This window comes from Ambystoma mexicanum, chromosome 4p, assembly GCF_040938575.1.
Source record: "Ambystoma mexicanum isolate Mex_15411 chromosome 4p, UKY_AmexF1_1, whole genome shotgun sequence".
NCBI classification, from domain to species: Eukaryota; Metazoa; Chordata; class Amphibia; order Caudata; family Ambystomatidae; genus Ambystoma; species Ambystoma mexicanum.
In genome coordinates this window covers 897,769,286-897,787,096 of record NC_090927.1, presented here as the reverse complement: position 1 = coordinate 897,787,096, position 17,811 = coordinate 897,769,286, and the positions used below count along the sequence as shown (strand labels likewise).

The window sequence follows — 17,811 nt, the reverse complement described above, 5'->3', positions numbered from 1 at the left end:
CCTTTTTCCCCTCGTAATTCCACGTGGTTGGAGTCTTCCGCAAGGATATTTGTCCCTCTATTTTATTATTTATTACTAATCAATATTTCCATTTTTATAGGAACTAAAATCACACCATACTACTGTACCTCGTCCCTCCCCGGCATGCGATGGATCCTTTGCCACGTCGGCCTCGGCAAAGACCACTGTGGGACAGTTGTTCGGTGTGCGATGCCCTTACTCCCCGGTCTCTAAGGAAACGGCTGGCATGGTGGACGGAGCTGTTCTCCAGATCTGCACCTGAACATATCAAGGAGTACGCACATAGAAAAACCAAACACAAGTTATGATATGATATGATCTGATTAGTTATTTATAACGCGCTTAATACCCAGAGGTTTCGAAGCGCGGACCCAGGGATTGAACCTGTGTTGCTCCGTGTCGTCTTGCTTCCAAGGCGAGCATGTTGCCGCTGAGCTATCCTCCCGAGACAGTTCTTTTTAATTAAGTGTTCTATTTTCCAAAGCAGCCTGCAAAGCCGACTCCTTCCCCGGGAGGCAAGCAGGTGGGACGGGCCAATCGGGCTCGATTACCAGCAAGGTTACCATGGCTCTCCGTGCTACCCGCCTCAGGGCCTAGAGGTACACGAATCCTCTGAGTTCCAGGCGCCAGACGGCTCCTATACTGGGGAATCCTGCTGAGGGGCTCTGCTCTGTTACCGGGCCCAAGCCTGTGGCTGTGCGTATACACAGTAAAAAATGCACTAATGCACTAAAGCACTACTGGCACCATGTCCAAGGGCAAACAGCCTACCAGGTCCACACCTGAGGTGCAGGGGATGTCTTAGCCTACGCGCACAAGCAAATAGTTGGAGGCCAGAGCCAGTACCTCTGAGGACATGCAGGCCGCACGTGTCACGGTACAGGTCAAAATGGCGGCACAAGCAGAAGCACGCCAGTCCACTGAACCCCAAAGACAGGACTTCACCCTGAGGAGGGAATGATTTCCCATGAGCATGCCAAAAGTCACATGGTGCACTTCCTACCCGGTTCCCTTGGGACAGGTGCACTACACAGAAGTGGGCTATTCGCAGGGCAGACACCGCACTGGAAGAGCATAACAGCAGACATTGGTCACCCCATTTGTGCCTGTGCAGGAGCGGAGCGCTCCAGGGTGCGAGGAGCAATTTGTCAAAATATTCCTTGCACTAATGAGATCTCCTCAACTGGGAGGTATCCTGAGGGGAATCATCCAAGACATGATCCCGTCTATGCTTGCGCATCCCGTGGCTCCAATCCAACTGCTGCCGGCTCCAAGCCTAGGCTCGATGCCCTTGCACCTACAGAGACTCCGGCCCCGCCACATGTGGCCCCCCCAGGCCGCGGCACCCCTGAGCACACCGCCTGCAGATAATACGGACCACAGGACGCATCAGATCGGGGTGACACGGACGAGGAGTATGAGCAGGACACCTTCTATGGCAAGGGCTTTCCATGACAGGCTACCCGGATTCGTGGAATACCTAGGCATTCCACAGCAGCAAAAGGAGCAACCAGAAATGGGGGTCTTAGCAGAGGTCTTGACCATCCGTTCAACCACCAGATCTTGCATTCCGCTCCAAAAAGATGTGGTGGCTCTGGTAAGGAAGGGCTGGACCAAACCCCATTGTACACAGCCAACTAACAGAGGCTGGACGCAAAGTATAGGCAGGGTGAGGGGGGACTCTCTTCTCCTGTCAGTACAACCACAGCCACATTCATCAGTCATTGCGGTGGCTTCCATGTACGCCAAACTGCAGACATCCACTACATCTTTGTCTACGTCAGCATTACTAAGCAAGGAGAAGCTGCTGGAGGCCTATGGAAGAAAGGTATTCTCCAACGCCGGCCTCCACCTGCAACAAGCTAACGTGGATGCCACGCTGGCTGCCACAAATCAGAGGCTATGCAGGGAGTTTTCAGAGTTGCCAGCTCACAGGCAGGCGTCTTTCAAGGCTGGTTTGGCCAAAGCCAAATTTGTGGCACAGGACTTAATGGAGTCCTTTGTGGCTCATATTGACACGGCAGGTAGAGCCATTTATGTGGCCACAGATATGAGGAGGACAGCATGGCTCAAGGCCACCCGGTTCAATCATGATGTACAAGACTGCATCCTCGACCTCCCTTTTGAAGGAGGGGACCTGTTCCACTCATCCACTGATGAAGGGACAAGAAAAAGAACAGTTCTCAGATAGCCAAGTCCTTGGCTATACTTGCAAAGCCAGTATCCAAGACCTTCGGGCAGGGGCAATCACGGTCTGATCGGGTCGCACATTCAGCTGCTTCAAGGGCTTCCAGGATCAGAGAGTTAGGCAGCCTGACAGGTCCCTCAGCGAGCCCAGGCGCATACAGCAAAATACTTCACACAAGGGCTTCTTCCAGTCCCCCCTGCCAGGCGCCAGCCTCGGAGGGAAAGAACCAATGACGGGATCAAGGTCCACAGTTCTCTGGTGGGGGGCAGGCTTGTTCTTCAGATTCAGTCATTGCAGGCACTATTTGCGGACCCATGGGTCCTCTCAGTGGTATCACAGGGCTTCTGTCTCCCCATCCCTCATATCCCCCATTCTCTCCTCCAATCACCCAGATATGGACACCATCTCTCCTTGTGGAGATTAGCTGACTGGTTGTGAGCGGAGCAGTAGAGTAAGTTCTCCTATCGCAGAGAGGCTTTGGATTCTACTCTCGTATCTTTGCAATATGAAAGTAGAACCAGGCAGGCCTGAGAGTGGTTCTGGATCTATCCTGCTTAAACCTTTACTTGCCCATCCAAAAATTCAAGATGTTTACGCCAGCGCTGATTCTAAAGGCTGGAGGGGGTATCTGTACTCCGGCCCTCTATATGGCAGAGTAGAAGCACAGAGCACTCCAGCCAAGGTTCTCTATTTGATAGCTCAGATGAGCAACCAAGGCTTAAGCTCTCAGGTGGTGATGAGGTTTGACCTCCTCTAGGACTTCCATGGACACATTTCCCACTCGTGCAAGACCGTGCTCTGCCTGCTCAGAGCGTCCACTAAGGTGTTTTCTGTGCCCGCCAGATGAACTGCTGAGACCGAGATTTGGTTCTCTCTCAACCAGAACCACTGAATTTCCTCTGTGCAGAGTGTGCAGGAGTGCACGCCACCCTGCTTGTTGAGGTAGTGCATGCCCACAGAGTTGTTTGTCAGGACGAGGACATGCTTCCCTCTGAGAGACGGGGGGAAAGGCCCTCAGGGTTAACCTGATGGTCCGCAACGCCAGCCAGTTGATATGCCACTTGGCTTCTGATGGAGACCAGATGCTGTTCCCCTGCAAATCCTCGCAGTGGGCACCCCAAGCCTTCAGGGACGCATCTGTGACCACTCGGGCCTCGGGGCAAGGAGGCCAGAAGGGTTCCACCGCTGTGAGAAACCTGAAGGTTTCCCTCTGTCTGAACCCTGGGAATCTCTTTCCCAGGTGGCCAGGGCACAGCCATCGCCCATGGATCCAGACCCTGGGGATGGACAGAGCAGGAGGATCACCTGAGAGAGGGGTCCTCGAGGAATGGGGGTGAGAAATCTGATGGCGAGATGCAGTATTTCCCCCCTTTTCGACACTTCCTCCACCTTTTATAGGTTATTCTAAATCCTGTACCGGTAACCCACCCACCCCGCACCCTCAACAAGTACCAACGTAGAAAGGAGCCGGGGGAGAGCCAGGAGAAAGAAATAGCAATTACCATCGTGTGTATTACAACCGCAGGGCTACCCCCCTCTCTCAGCTATGCCCTTACCTGACATTCCAACAGTTGAAATAGAATATTGTAAAACCAGTTCCATTATGCCCTAGTACCTTTCTGTAAAACCGCATCAACACATTTAATTACTGTCAACCACTCACCCTGTTTATTTGGACAAAACCCTACACAGTTTTTCCCTAATTAATCAGAAAAACCACAACTCCCACAATCCCTCCACACTGGCTTTCTATACAAACACTGGGAAGAGGGGAGCTGAAAGAATGAAGATCTCTCATAACACCACAGAGACAGAAGAAAGACTATGCCATATTAATGGACTGTCCGGCTAATGAGGCAAGGCAAGCTCAGGCCTCCTTTCTTAGCTACTCACACCTGACTCCACTTTATACTCCCAGGAAGTATAAAAGGTGGAGCAAGAGAGCACACTTTGCTGGGGATGCTGGAATGTGTCGAGACGGTAGAGGAAGATCAGTTGAGCTGCAGAGACCCTGGGAGACCTGGAGGAGGAAGCAGCCACCACACTGGACCTTTGAATGCAGGAGAGTCTGCAGTGAGGGGACAGACCTGTATACCTCCACGAGGAGGGGCAGCTGAGATCTCCTGGCAGTGCCACACCAGCGCTCCTCCCCTGGGCCCAGCATACAAGCCCAGGTCTCTGAGGGGCAGGCGATGAGGCCCTGACCTCAGGACACATCCCCATTTAGACTCCTGCAGCTCCCAAAGCTTTGGACTGACGTTTTGGGGAGCTTTGAAGTAGGAGCAAAATACAGTGTAATGCAATCTGGAACTGGAAGGTGAAACGGTCTGAGCCTGGAAGAGGGGGACCTGAACTTTAAGAAAACCCAGTGAAGTACCAGCAGCAGAGTGGTCCGGTGCCCTTTAGTGAAACTACAAATACGAAGAGGCCCGAAAAGAGGCTGGCGTAAGAGGTCAAAGTGTTATGCAAGGGTCGAGCAAAACCCCTTGTACAATCGAAAGTCTTTGACACGCTGAGGAAACAAAGTGAATTGTGTTAGTGGGGCAAATGTGAGCCCGATTGAGGGATTCCTACAAATTAGGGTGACCAGTTACAACCCTGAGAACGTTGTGTTGATAAGAACTGCCTGAAGCCTGCCTGAGGACTTTAAGGAAAGCCTGGCTGGGGACTTTATGGAAAGCCTGACTGGGGGGCTGAGACTCTGTCTTAGGTAAGAGGTGAACCTCAGGGGTCTACAATGATTGTCTTGTGAACTGTGGCAAGTGTGAACCCGACGGAGGGAGGCAGAAAGAAAGCTAGGGCAAGGGAACCCTATTTTCTGATTAGATGATCCAATCGTGAACTTTTAGAATGCCTATGTGAACCCGACGGAGGGATGCTAGGAGTAAGGCTCAGGGAAGTGAGTCCTGCATTGTGATAAAGCAAAGTGAACTGCGTATCTGGCCGTAGTGAACCAGAAAGAGGGAGGCTAAAATTGTCAAATGATCGGAGCCCGGTTGGGGGGCGGGATCCAGGGGTGAAGAGGCATCACCCAGTGTAAAAGATTACGGAAAGGAACTTTTGTTTTGTTATTGACACATCAGGCCCTCTGAGGCAAGAGACTTTGTATGAAAGAGACTTGGCCACAGAAGTTCCTGATATCACTGAAAAGAACTGTAACCTTGTTCTGGAGAAGCCCAGATGTGTGTTGTGCTCAGGAGTCCCGCCTTATCCTGTGATAAAAACATGGGGAAGGCAGACCCCAGCTATACCATCCTCACTTATTTTGTGAACTTCTTTCTTTTCTGGTGAAAATTATCCCACATTATTTCGTAACTTGGCGGAAACGATTTGCAATCCTTTTTTTTTAGTATAGGCCCTTTTTATTTGACTAGACGCCAGCCACTATGACAGCCTTATTATTATTGGATGGTTGTAGCTTTCTCCCATCTTAGATTTAGATCAGGTGTTTTTCTCACCCATTTATACAGTTTAATAAACACCCTTCAACTGTGATCACTTGTCTGTCTTTACTGTTGCCACCATCAGTTCCTTACACGGCCAACCGAATTCTGTGCATGTGCCACCAGCCGAGTTTGCAGACTACTGGCTGGACACTGAAAGGCGATCCGTGAGATCTCCCAGATACTGAGAGCACTGGTCCCTCAGGAGCCACTGAAGAGATCTCATACGCAGCCGGGCCTCTGGCACTAGAAAAATACAAGGCCATGAGACCCAAGAGGCGGAGGAAGGAAACCGCTGGAAGAGTGGCTGGTTCTAAAACAACTGCTCTATCTGTGCGATGTTGCTGACTCTCCACGGGAGGAAAATTCTTCCCTACCCGGGTGTCTAGGCCTTCTCAGATGAATTGGAACTGCTGGACTGGCATCCGATGTGACTTCTGCAAGTTGAGGGAGAAGCCCAGCCTGTGCAGTAGTAGGCAGGTGTCTCCCAGATGAGACAAGGCTTGCCCTGCTGACTTCCCTCGGTTCAGCCAGTCGTCCAGGTATGGAAATACATGGACCCCAGAACTCCTGAGGTGAGCCACAACTACTGCCGTGAGCTTGGTGAAGACCCTTGGCGCAGAAGCACTTTGAAGCACTTTGAACTGATAGTGCTTGTCGCCAATTGGGGAACCTTAGGAACTTCCTGTGCTTTGGTGTATAGACACATGCAAATAAGCATTGTGTAGGTCTATTGACACCAGCCAGTCTTGGAGTTCGAGAGCATGGAAAATCTCTCAACGTCACCATCCTGAATTTGTCCTTCCTCAGGAACTTATTCAAGGCCCTGAGGTTCAGGATGGGACAGAGACCACCTCCCTTCTTGGGCACCAGGAAGTAACGGGAATACCAACCCTCTCTGATCGGGAGGTACCTCTTCCATGGCACCCTTTGACAACGGGCTCTCAGTTCTTCCTGGAGTTCCTGTTGCAGTTGGATTGGGGGAGGTGGTCTCTCTGGAGGCCTCTTTAGGAAAAGCAGACGATAACTACTGAATCAACTGCAGGGCCCAGGCATCAAGTTATTTCCTGACACTGGGGCCAATGCCATGCCACCTGTCCACACAGTGCATTGTGGGAAGGGGAAATCCAAGCGGCTTAGAGTGCTCAGGCGACCCCACCACTGCTTGTTGGTCTCTAGAGGCCTCTCTGCCTTTACCCTTGTTTGGCTTGCGGGAGCTGCTCCTTCCTGCCATAGGGCACGTAACGTCTATAGCCCCTGCCCCTGGATGCGAAGCTGAAGGCAGGTGCGGCTGGCTGTGCCGCTAGGCCCAAAGATTTAGCAGCCAATTTTGACTCCTTGAATTTTGTCTACTTTCGGCCCGAAAAGCATGTCACCTTCTAAAGGCATGTCCAGCAACCTGTTTTGGACATTTGGAGAGAAGCCAGGAGTTTTAAGATATGCTTGACATCTCATCACAACTGCTAAACCCATCGCCCTGCCAACAGTCTGCTACGTTCAGGCCCGTTTTTAATGACGGTCTACCTCTTTGCCATCCTCCACCAGCTGTAAAAATCCATCCTGCATGGCACCCTCAGGGACGTATTCAGCAGCATGTTCCACTGCCTACCATAAGCCAAACGAGTATTTGGTGAAACCACACAACACGTGAGTAGCTTTGAGCGCCATGCTACCAGAAGTGAACACCTTCCTGGCCAAAGCGTCACATTTTTTCCCTTCTCTGTGAGTAGGCAGATTAGAGGTGGATGCCGCGGGTGTGGTGGAAATAGTGGCAGCCTGTAAAACCAACCCTTCTAGGGAAGGGTGCGTGGCGAGGAAAGAAGGGTCTCCTCTTGCTGGCCTATACTTTCCTGTGAATTTGGCATTCATAGGGCGGAATGGTACAAGGGTACTGCCATAAGGGGGTTAAGGGATCCGCAATGGCTGGGTTGAAAGACATATTGTGCTCATCTGTGGGACTCTCACCCAGAATGTCGGTAAGGTCATACCCATGAAGGGTAGCGGGTGCCTTCAACCCCAGGGTGTCAACTACCCTTTGAACCAGCTCCCTGAACTTCACACTACTGTGGATATAGGGCTGTTTTTGCTGTAACTCCAGGTCTGGAGAAGTATCCAGACCACTGGCATCATGTAAACCCTGAGCCAAAGCCAATAAGGTTTCCGAACAGCAGAGCTTGACGATGGATATCTATCATGATGAGGAATCCGTGGGAGAAAAGCAATCCATTGAAACAAAGTTCACACAAATAAAATCCACTGGTCAAAGTCTCTTCGTTGTTTGGTGAAAAATTTCCTTCTTTACAGTTCCACAAACAATTAACAGCACCAATGGAGTTTCTTGGAAGGCTTCCTTCCTGGAAAGAATAGATTAAGTTGACAGTATCTTCTCCTGCTTTGACAACAATTTATTTACTAGATGCTGCAGTGTCTTATGAACAATTGTCAGGATGTTCTTGTTTGAGATTGACTCCCCTCTCAACCAACTTCCTTCTGCAATGTAATTGCGAGAACAGGTTCTGTGGTCCCACAGTTAACTTCAAAAGTCTTGCTGCTGCCACTACAACCTCTACTACTTTATCATGTGCTGCTACAACGGAAACTACCATAGAGACTGCTTCAGGCTTCTAGACTACTTCATCATTTCCCGATAGTCTTTGCCATGCAGCTATAAAACAACTTTGGTGAACAAAGACTCTGCTCCCTTCCCAAGATTTATATACACGTGGTATTCAGTAGTTACCCCAAAGTGGTACTGCCACTCTCCCAACTTTGGATGAAGACTCTCAGGTAACCACACATTCATCAGCTCCAAAAACAACCAGGCTACAGTTCTTGTTTTTTTTTTTTTACTTGGTTTTATTGGCATTTATAACGAGAAAGACATTCTCAATATAACAGTAAAACTGTGCAACCCACATTAGCCCCAATTAACTGTATCTCTCCCCCTCTTTCCCTCCCCTCTTCCCCTCCCCTCTTCCCTATCCCCCTCCCTAACCCCTTGTCCCCATCAACTTTTATTCAATGGTGTGCATATCTTCTGTTGTTTCCGATGAGAAGTACATATATTGTCTGTAGATTTCCCTTGTCGGCTCCTCTCTGAGGAGCTCATCCATTTTATCATTCACCACTGCAGTTAGTTTTTCCATTACCATCATGCTTTGCACTTTTCTTTCCCATACTGCTTTTGTAGGGACTGTTTCGTTTTTCCAACATTGGGCAATGACGAATATCCCCGCCCTCAACATGGCTTCCCACATCTAAGGAAGTCTATTTTCTTCCCTATCTTTTTACGGGAGCCCCAGCAGCAGCTGTAGCGGGTCAAGCACTAGTCCTATTCCTGATACGTTCCATCCAACTCAACACCTCTTTCCAGAACATTTTAACCTTGGGGCAATGCCACCACATGTAAGCCAGTGTCCCCTGGCTTCCGCACCCCAGAGGGCACAGCAGCAATGTTCCCGGAAAAATCTTTGACAGTATAACCGGATCCCTGTGCCATCCCATTAACACTTTAAGGTTATGTTCTATTGTGGAGGTGAACAATCCCCCCTGAAAGACCACCTTGTATATGCGGGCCCAATCCTCCTCTGAAATCCCTTCTCCTGCTGACTCCACCCAATATATCAGGAAGGTTTGCCTCCCCTTTAGGCCTGTTTCATTCATTGCTTTATATAGTTTGGACAGTATAATTTTCCTCGTCATAGCTCGGTCTAGGACTTTTTCCACGTGTTAGTTCCCTAGCTGCCCCTGTCCCCCACCTTCCTTGGATGTCAGGACACCCTTAATATGAAGAAATTCAAATATAGAGATTGTCCCCTCCCAGTATATCTCACACCTTTTCCCATTCACAGAAGTTCCCATCCTCAAAGAACTGACGCACTCTCTCGGGCCCTGCGTCTGACCACTTCTGTGAGTTTGTAAATCCCTTGTGCCCCATATCAAACGGTGACTCCCATATGGAAGACCTAGGTGAAGGCCATGAGGTATAACTCTGTGCGTCCCCCCGTGTCCTGCTAGAACTACCAAAAAACTCCTAGTGTGGGGTGTGACCGCAACCGGTCCGGTATTGATCTAGCAGGGGACCAGAAGTAGTCTCAGACCTTCAAGGGATGAGCTATAAGGTCCCCCAGGTAGGTCCAATAGGTCCTAAGATTGTCCTTCATGTGTTCCAGCATCCCCCTGACTTGTGCTGCCCTATAGTACAAGCGGATATCCGGGAACCCAAACCTTCCCCTATCCCTCAGGAGAGTCAAGGTTGTCATCTTCACCCTTACAGTCACTTCTATGAAGAACTTCTCCGGGAGCTGGCTCGGGATGGATGGAAACAAATATAGAAATCTGGGGAGGACATTCATTTTTATGGAAGTCATCCATCCATACCAGGTCAGTATCAGCGGGGACCACCTCTTAAGGTCAACCGTGAGTTGGGCACGGAAGGAATTATAGTTTGCTGCCACCATCTCACCTAAATTCCTTGTCACCCATACGCCCAGATATTGAATGCTGCACTTATTCACTTGCATACCCTGGTAACTGTTTTCCGTGTTTAGGAGGGGGCTCTGCGGCAGTAGCGGTAATATTGCAGATTTTCCCACATTAATCTCGCGACCCGAGAGACGGCCATGCTCCTCAATTTGGGCCATTATCGCCGGGAGGGAGACCTAAACCTCTCTTAGGTAGGCCAGTATGCGATCGGCAAATAGGGAGATTTTGCATTCAAGTTCTCCCATCCACTATACCCTTAATCCTTTAATTCACCCTAATCGCAATCGCCAGTGGTTCCATAGCAAGGGTGTACAGGACCGGGGAGAGGGGGACCACCCCTGCCTGGTCCCTCTCGAGAGTTTGAAATCTTCAGTTAGTCCCCCATTTATCCGAACCTTCGCCTTGGGCCTAGTATAGAGTGCAGACACCCATTTCAGGATATTTGCTCCTATCCCCATCCTCCCCAACACCGTCATCATGAAGGGCCACCCGACCCCATCAAAGGCAGTTTCCGAATCCATTGTCACTAAACATGCGTCCAGGCCTACCACCTGAACCCCATGCATCAGGTTGATAGTCTTCCTAATGTTGTCTGAGCATTGCCTTCCCCTTATAAATCCCACCTGATCCCCATGCACTAGCAGTGACATACCTCTCTCCAGTCTCGCTCCTAAAACACTTGCTAAAATCCTCACATCCCCATTAAGGAGGGAAATCTATGGAACGAGCATCTGGTAGGGTCCTTCCCCTCCTTTGGGATTGCAACAATAATTGCCGCCATTATCGTGTGGGGGAGGGGTTCCTCCTCTAAGCACATGTTAAACATCTTCACCAAACACGGAGCTAGCAGGGACCAGAATAATTTATAAAATTTCATTGTTACCCCATCCTCCCCCAGGGTGGTCCCAGACTTCATGCCCACAATGGCCCGCATGACTTCTGCGGTTGTGGGATTCTTCAGTGCTCACGCAATATCCTCAGGGAGCCCCGAGACCGGTAGCCTATCCAGGAATTCATCAATTTGGGACTCGTCCCATGCCCACTCCGATGAGTAGAGGGTCCTATAGTACTCTACGAATTCACTCCCTATACTCTGGGCATCGCTTAAGCTCCTATTATCCTCCACCCTAATTACCCTGATGGTCCTTCTTTTTATCCTCTCTCAATCTCCAAGCATGGATCCGATCTGCTTGGTCCCCCTTCTCATGATACTTCTGTTTCAGGAACAGGGGTTTCTTCTCTGTCTCCTGTGTCAATATAGCATTTAATTGTGTATTTTAACGTCAGAGCTCTCTTGCCTTGGCGGGTGACATATATTGCCCATGGGCACCTTGCCGGTTGTGTCATTTATTTTCCTATGGAGTTTGACCTCCCTCTCCTCCCTGTCTCTCTTTTTCTCTCTCCAGCCCTGCCCAGAGGCATTTCCCTTGACGAGACTGAATCACCAGTGGTCCTCCCCCCTCGTAGCCCGGCTCAACCAAACTCACTATTTTGAGCCCCGCTCTGTTCCCACTCCCACCAACATACAATTCAACCATAAAGTCACCCCCATGTCTCCCAAACCATGAAACACAATACTGATAGTCACCGGCCGATCCCACTGCTCAAGTAGGGGCCACCGGAAGTGATCCCAGTTTCCTAAATTTTCTGGAGCCAGGGACTTTACGTCTATTTGGACCCTGTATGCTCCATAGTCTTCTTGGCCCTTTCCATTGTCGTCCTTTTTCCTTTCATCGCTGCGCACCAGCTCCTCTGTGACCCTCCTGATATCCTTCTCGGTCACCAGTTTGTAGTTGCATCCCTCAATTTCGAAGGGGATATAGAGAAGGGGAGCCTCCAATTTTACCTCACGCCCTTCTCGCTGAGCCACTTCGTGAGGGGAGCACACATTTGCCTCTTCGCCAGTGTGAATGCCGACATGTCGTGGTAGATGGCCACCTTCGCACTTCCCAGGGGCACCGAGCTCTGTCTCCTTGCCTTTTCAAAAATGTTTTGTCTGTCTGGGTAATTATGGAAATGTGCAAGCACAGATCGCTGGCCCCTCCCAGTTGCCCCCGCTCTGTGTACTCTCTCCAGTTTGGGCTTGTCCATGTTCTCATCGCTGAATAGCTTCTTCACCATCTCGTGGATGGTTCTCCGAAGGTCTGCTTCCGTTTCACCATCTTTCTCCGGGATTCAAAGAAACGCAGGTTGTTTCTCCTCGCCCGGTTTTCGAAATAATCCATCTTTAAGGCTACCTCACCTTTCCTTCTCTCAAGTTCCGCCAGCCTAGTATCCATCTGTGTTTCCAATGTTTCAAGTCAGGTCTGGTTTTTCTCCACTGTCTGGAGCCTCTTGTCCATGCTGTCAATTTGAACATTAATTCTATCTACTTTGCCACTGATGTCCACCCTCATTCCTCGAATCTCTTCCTGAAGGGAGGCGATATCCCTCTTGGTGAACATGGCATCGCTCCCCTCTTCCGCCATGATGGGATTAGAAGTTTTGCTTCCCTGCCCTAGTTCCTGGTATTCAAAGCGTCCTAGTCTTGTCTTCCAGTCCATGTTTGGGATGAGGCATCACTTTCAGCGGGTAGGTCGTTTCTTGGGTCTGTTCCCCCTCCGTTAATTTGCCTCCTTGACCAGATTTTGCTCCCCGTTCACGGGGGTCCTCCTGTGACGCCTTTCTTGCTTGCTCCCACGAGTCAGACTTCGTAGGCGCAGTTGGTGGAGGGGGGTGGGCGGGCGGATGACCACTGCCCCCCTCCATCAAGCGGAAAGCGGGGCGGCTTTTGGCTGTCTCTGCTTTTGACTCTCTGTACTCCCCTACTTGCCTTTGCATCTCAGTTGCTTGGCTATTTGCCAAGGCGGGCACATGCCCCAGCGAAACCCTGGGGACCCTCACCTTAGCCCTTTCCACTTGATGGCACCAGGAATCCCTGGTTCAGGAGGGGCGTGAGGTTGGAACCCCCACTGGCCTTCCCTCTTCTGTGTTCTGCCTTGTGCCCTGCTCATTTGGTGGGTGTCTTCACTTGATGGTAGCCTTTTATGGGGTCCTCTGCGGGGCGGGCACACACCCCAGGCACGGACTTGGGGGTCCACACCTCTGCAAGTCCTTCCCAGGTAGAGCTGGGCATTCAGGATCCCCCAATTTGTCTCCTGACTCACTGCAGATGGAATTCCCTCCTTGGTACCCTTGCACCTGGGCTCCCTCCTCACCCTCCGGGTTCTTCTCTGTGGGGGGCAGGTACCCCACAGGCTGTTCCCTCCCTATTCCGACGGGAGATTTTTACTGGTATCCACATGGGTCGTTCTCCCTATGGCCACAGGATCCTCTCCTGCGGTGCAGCTTGGAGGCTTCACACCCTGGGCAGTGTGCTGGTTCTTCTATCCCTAGCGGGGTACAGTGTCAGATGCGGGAGGCAATGTACATTGGGGGCTTAAACCTCCCTCTTCTGAGGCCTCACTACCCCTGGGCTGCCGCCTCCTTCTCCTTAATTTCCCCAGTCTCTGCAGTGACGCTCCTATTCCAGGCCAATAGATCAAGTTTGCATGCTCCCTCTGTTGAGCCGCTCACTCTCTGCGTGATTTTCACCTGAGGTGATTGTTTAATTAAGGCCTTGCGGCCGATCCTCTGTACTGGTGCCCCTTCGCCCGGATTCTCCCTCCTCCCTTACGGCATCATCATCGGGACCACTGTGGTCCTCCTGCACTTCCGCCGGCCCACACACTGCCGGAGACAGCCTTCAGTGTGTCCACTCCCCCCAGGCGGCCCGGCTCCTTTGCTCACGCTGGCTGCCCGGTAGGTAAGGCGGAGGGGGATCACGCCTTGTGCACTGTATGCCTCAAATATATTGAGGGGCTGGGCGGGGGGGCAGATACTCTCCCGGTCACCCCTCATCCCTCCGAATGCCGTCTGGTTTTCAGCATGCTACCTCCTCTCCACACTGGTTTTGGGTTTCGCTCCCAATGCCGGAGCTGCTATCTACACGAAAATGGGGCAGATTTTGTCTTTTTTTTCATCTCTGGGTGCCGCCTGGGGTCCCCTGGCACCCCATATGGGCCATAGGACATTGGGAGCAAAAACGGAGGCTAATCCCAATTTGCCGGTCCCTCGAGCAGGAGCGTCACGCTGGGGCTGGTCACATCAGCACACCCCCTTGTTGCCTGAGGCTACAGTTTATATGCTTCTGATTTGGCTTTCATAGAAATCGCTCTATTAGCTTGGGCAATGCTAGTTCTAGCTGCACCTTCTACTATTTCTTTCTTCTGCTGCTCCAACCTTTCATGTGTTGCAAGTTATGCATCTTCAATGAGACAACAAATTAGGCATACGCGATTGCATTTTAATATTATATGCCACTTCAGTGGGAGACACGTTTCCGCCTTTTGGTCAGCACTCCGCCTCCAAACATTCTCATGCGCGTATTACCTTTAACAACAGTTATAAATCTTCAGGAAAGTCAGTTAAGCTTCACTTCTGCTACCGGCATCCTACTCCATGTTAATCCGAGACATGTAACCACGCAGCAACAGAGTATTGTTGCTTTTTTGGAAATAAAGGCTTTTCATGATACGCAAGCATTTCAGGAAAACGCCTGTTCCTTTCCCCATTAGTAAAAAGACTTTCCACTGCTACGGTTGATATTCACTCGCTCATAACTCAACACGAGTACAATTAACAGCTGGCTACAGTTACTGGCAAGGAACTTCTGCTTCTCAGGAGTACGGAGCTTCCTTTTCCGACTCCCAATTATAAAGTTTGCGGCGGCTTTGCGACTTCGCTGCTACTACTGCAGGTACCCCTGAGATCCATACCCCTCTGCTGCACAGTTGTCTCTGATCTAGCCTCATTAAGAGAGAGCTTCCCACTCTCCAGTTTCCCTCAGCTTGACTCTGCACACAGGCCTTAGGAACAACTGCAACTTGAGCTCTGCATACACAGCAATGAGGTGAACCTGTAAAGACTGCCTGCTGCTCTTTTCCCCCCAGTTCTGTCACAGCTGTTCAGGGTTTATGAGCACAGGTCCAACTCAGAGTTTGTAATTGGAATTTGCCTCCCTACTCATGCGTCCCTGTTGTGGTCACATATTGTGTGGTCTGCTGGCTAAGTGCTCTGCTTTCTCTGCTTCTACGACCTCCAACCTTCCAGCTCATGCCCCAGCTTCTCCATCTGACAGCCTTTTATGCCACTCGGTGGGCTGATTTAGTTCAGGTGCAGGCCCTTAGGCTGAATTCCCTGACCTTGTGTAGAGTCATTTGGCTTGCCTGCCTGTTCTGGACTCTTGCCCGACTCTTTAGCCCTCTTCTTCTTCACATGAATTTGAGTTAGACAAATCTGATTATTCTACTTCAAAGGATGTGAACATGGATTTTCTTCCCCAGATTTTATTAAGAGAAGAATCGTAAAGTTTAAACCTTTTAGAGCCCAAAGGATCAGAAAAGGTCACATAATCATTGTTCTTATTGCAATGCCTTTGATATTGGAGAGATGAAGTTGTAGGTGTACACAAGAATTGCTCTGGGACTTTAATATTTTTCCTAAATTGACATTCATCTGAATGACAAGAGGCTATAATTTCTTTGGGAAGGATTTTAGTATTGTGCCAGAAATCGAACCATGTCTCACCCTGCGATATTCCCCCACCTCCCTGGGCCGGATCTCCACCCAGTTGATTTTCCCGCAGTACACCACCCTCAGGATTGGGACCAGAAAGCATCTGACCTTTCCTGGCCATCTGGGAGGAGATTCTAGGTAGGAATTTAGCAGAGATCTGCAGGATTTCCCACAGCTCCTGAAAGTCATAGTTTGGTTACCTAAATGTACCTTTTTGGATGCGTGTAAATACTAAAAGAAGCATGTAAACCTAAGACTAGACATTTCTCCTCTAAAAAATGAAAGCGATTTTTCATGTGGTGTAACAGATCAAGGTCAACCTGTGTATTGCGCTCAAATGAATTTTGTAGGTTCTTCTATGTATTGCACCCAGAAGAAATGTGAAGGTTAGCCTGTGTATTGCGCTCAGATGAATTGTGCAGGTTAGCCTATGTATTGCATCTAGAAGAACGGTGAAAGTCAACCTATGCACTTCCTATTGAGAAACTACAAAGGATAGTCTTCTACTGCTCCTGATGAGTCTTTTAGGTTAGCCATTGCTTTACACTCGGAAACATTTACAGAGTAGACATGTACTTCACTTAGAAGATGTTGAAGCTAGTTTAGGCGTAGTACAGAGTAGATCTAGGAGGATAGAAAACACACTACACTTAGTTGAAATACGAAAATAGCCAATTGGTTGCGCTTGGGAGATTTCGAGAGGAGCCAGTGTTGCATTGTTTACTAATAACTCTCTAGCTTCCTAACACTCTGCCTATCCACCACCCATTACATAACTAACTTGACACAAACCTCAGACACAAGACACTGAAACTACAAACGCTCTCCCATCTCTCCCCAACACACCGAAAACACCTGCATACAACATACAAATGCCAATCCACCAAAATCATACTAGCACACAGTGACCTTTTTTTTTAACTGCAGCTACCAACAGCACACCAAAGCTCACTTCCACTTGCCTCTTATCCCCACTAAACTTCCCAACCTGCTTCCTTTTCAGATCTGCCTGAGCACCTGGAGACCATGAATAATGGTAGCGGTGCACTGTACAAGCCCCAATAACATAGCGTAACATTAAAGGTCAACCCCATTGTTGGGGAGAATTCTCTGAAAAGGCTAATTTCCCAAACCGAGCGAGTCCCCCAGCAGCTTTGCTGGATTTTTGGGGTTTATTTTTTTCTCCTGCTAAGAGTGAGACTCTTTTACTCCCACTCTTAGACATGATTTGAGGTGTTCCTTTGTCTTTCCATGTGTTTTATGGGCTATGGGGTCTCTTACTCCATAGGGTCTCATGTGTTTTTGATGTGGGTTACACAGCACCCTCCGTGCCGTAACCCAGGGGTGTCGTAACGACCCCCAAACATAGACTCCATACCCTGGGACTGACTACTGTCTCCCAGGGCATGTAAAGTCACCATTGGCTTTACTAGTCCCAAATTATGAACAGAAACCAGTACAAACCATCATATTGTGGACGTACTGGTCGGGGCAATTCGATTGCCCCAGGGTCTGTTGTTCGAGGGGGCACGTCTCCATCCCCCCTGATCGAGTTTTGGCTGGTGGCAGTGGATACTACTTTTTATATTCGACCGCGAATATATCTCTATGGGATTTTCCCATTGTTCGAGGCTACCAACTTTAATTATTTAATTCCTATAGCCTCGAACATACCGCCGGTTTATTTATTTAATATTAATTCACTGGTTGGTAATTCTTGCCAGAACTCGATTCTAAAATGGCGTTTGTGTTCTCTTCTGTGACTCCAACCCAAGTTGAGCCCTTTGTTCCACTTTTTGGCGGGCTTCTCCACAGAAGCCTCGAAAGTGGTGCCACTCTGTCTGGGTACCACAGGGGGTGTGGGAGGGGGTTTAGGCACCCTGGACTGAGTTGCCTTGGCAACTCAAGTCGCACTCTTGTGTGATTGGCCCAAGTGGGTAGCCGGCCGGCTCACCACTTAGCATGTTGATTGACAGCTAGGCTGAATGAATGGGGGTTTGCTGCATAAAAGCAGGGCTTTGGGGACTGGAACTTCAGAAGTCGCCACAGGACCTAAGAATCCGAAGAGGGAGAAGCTGA

At 49.8% G+C, this 17,811-nt stretch overlaps 1 protein-coding gene across 14 annotated transcripts in view; it reads left to right on the top strand.

Moving 5' to 3' along the window:
* Positions 1-17,811, top strand: part of MAP3K7 (mitogen-activated protein kinase kinase kinase 7) — a 1,005,666-nt gene that overhangs the window by 697,278 nt on the left and 290,577 nt on the right. The gene's annotated exons all lie outside the window — the stretch shown is intronic.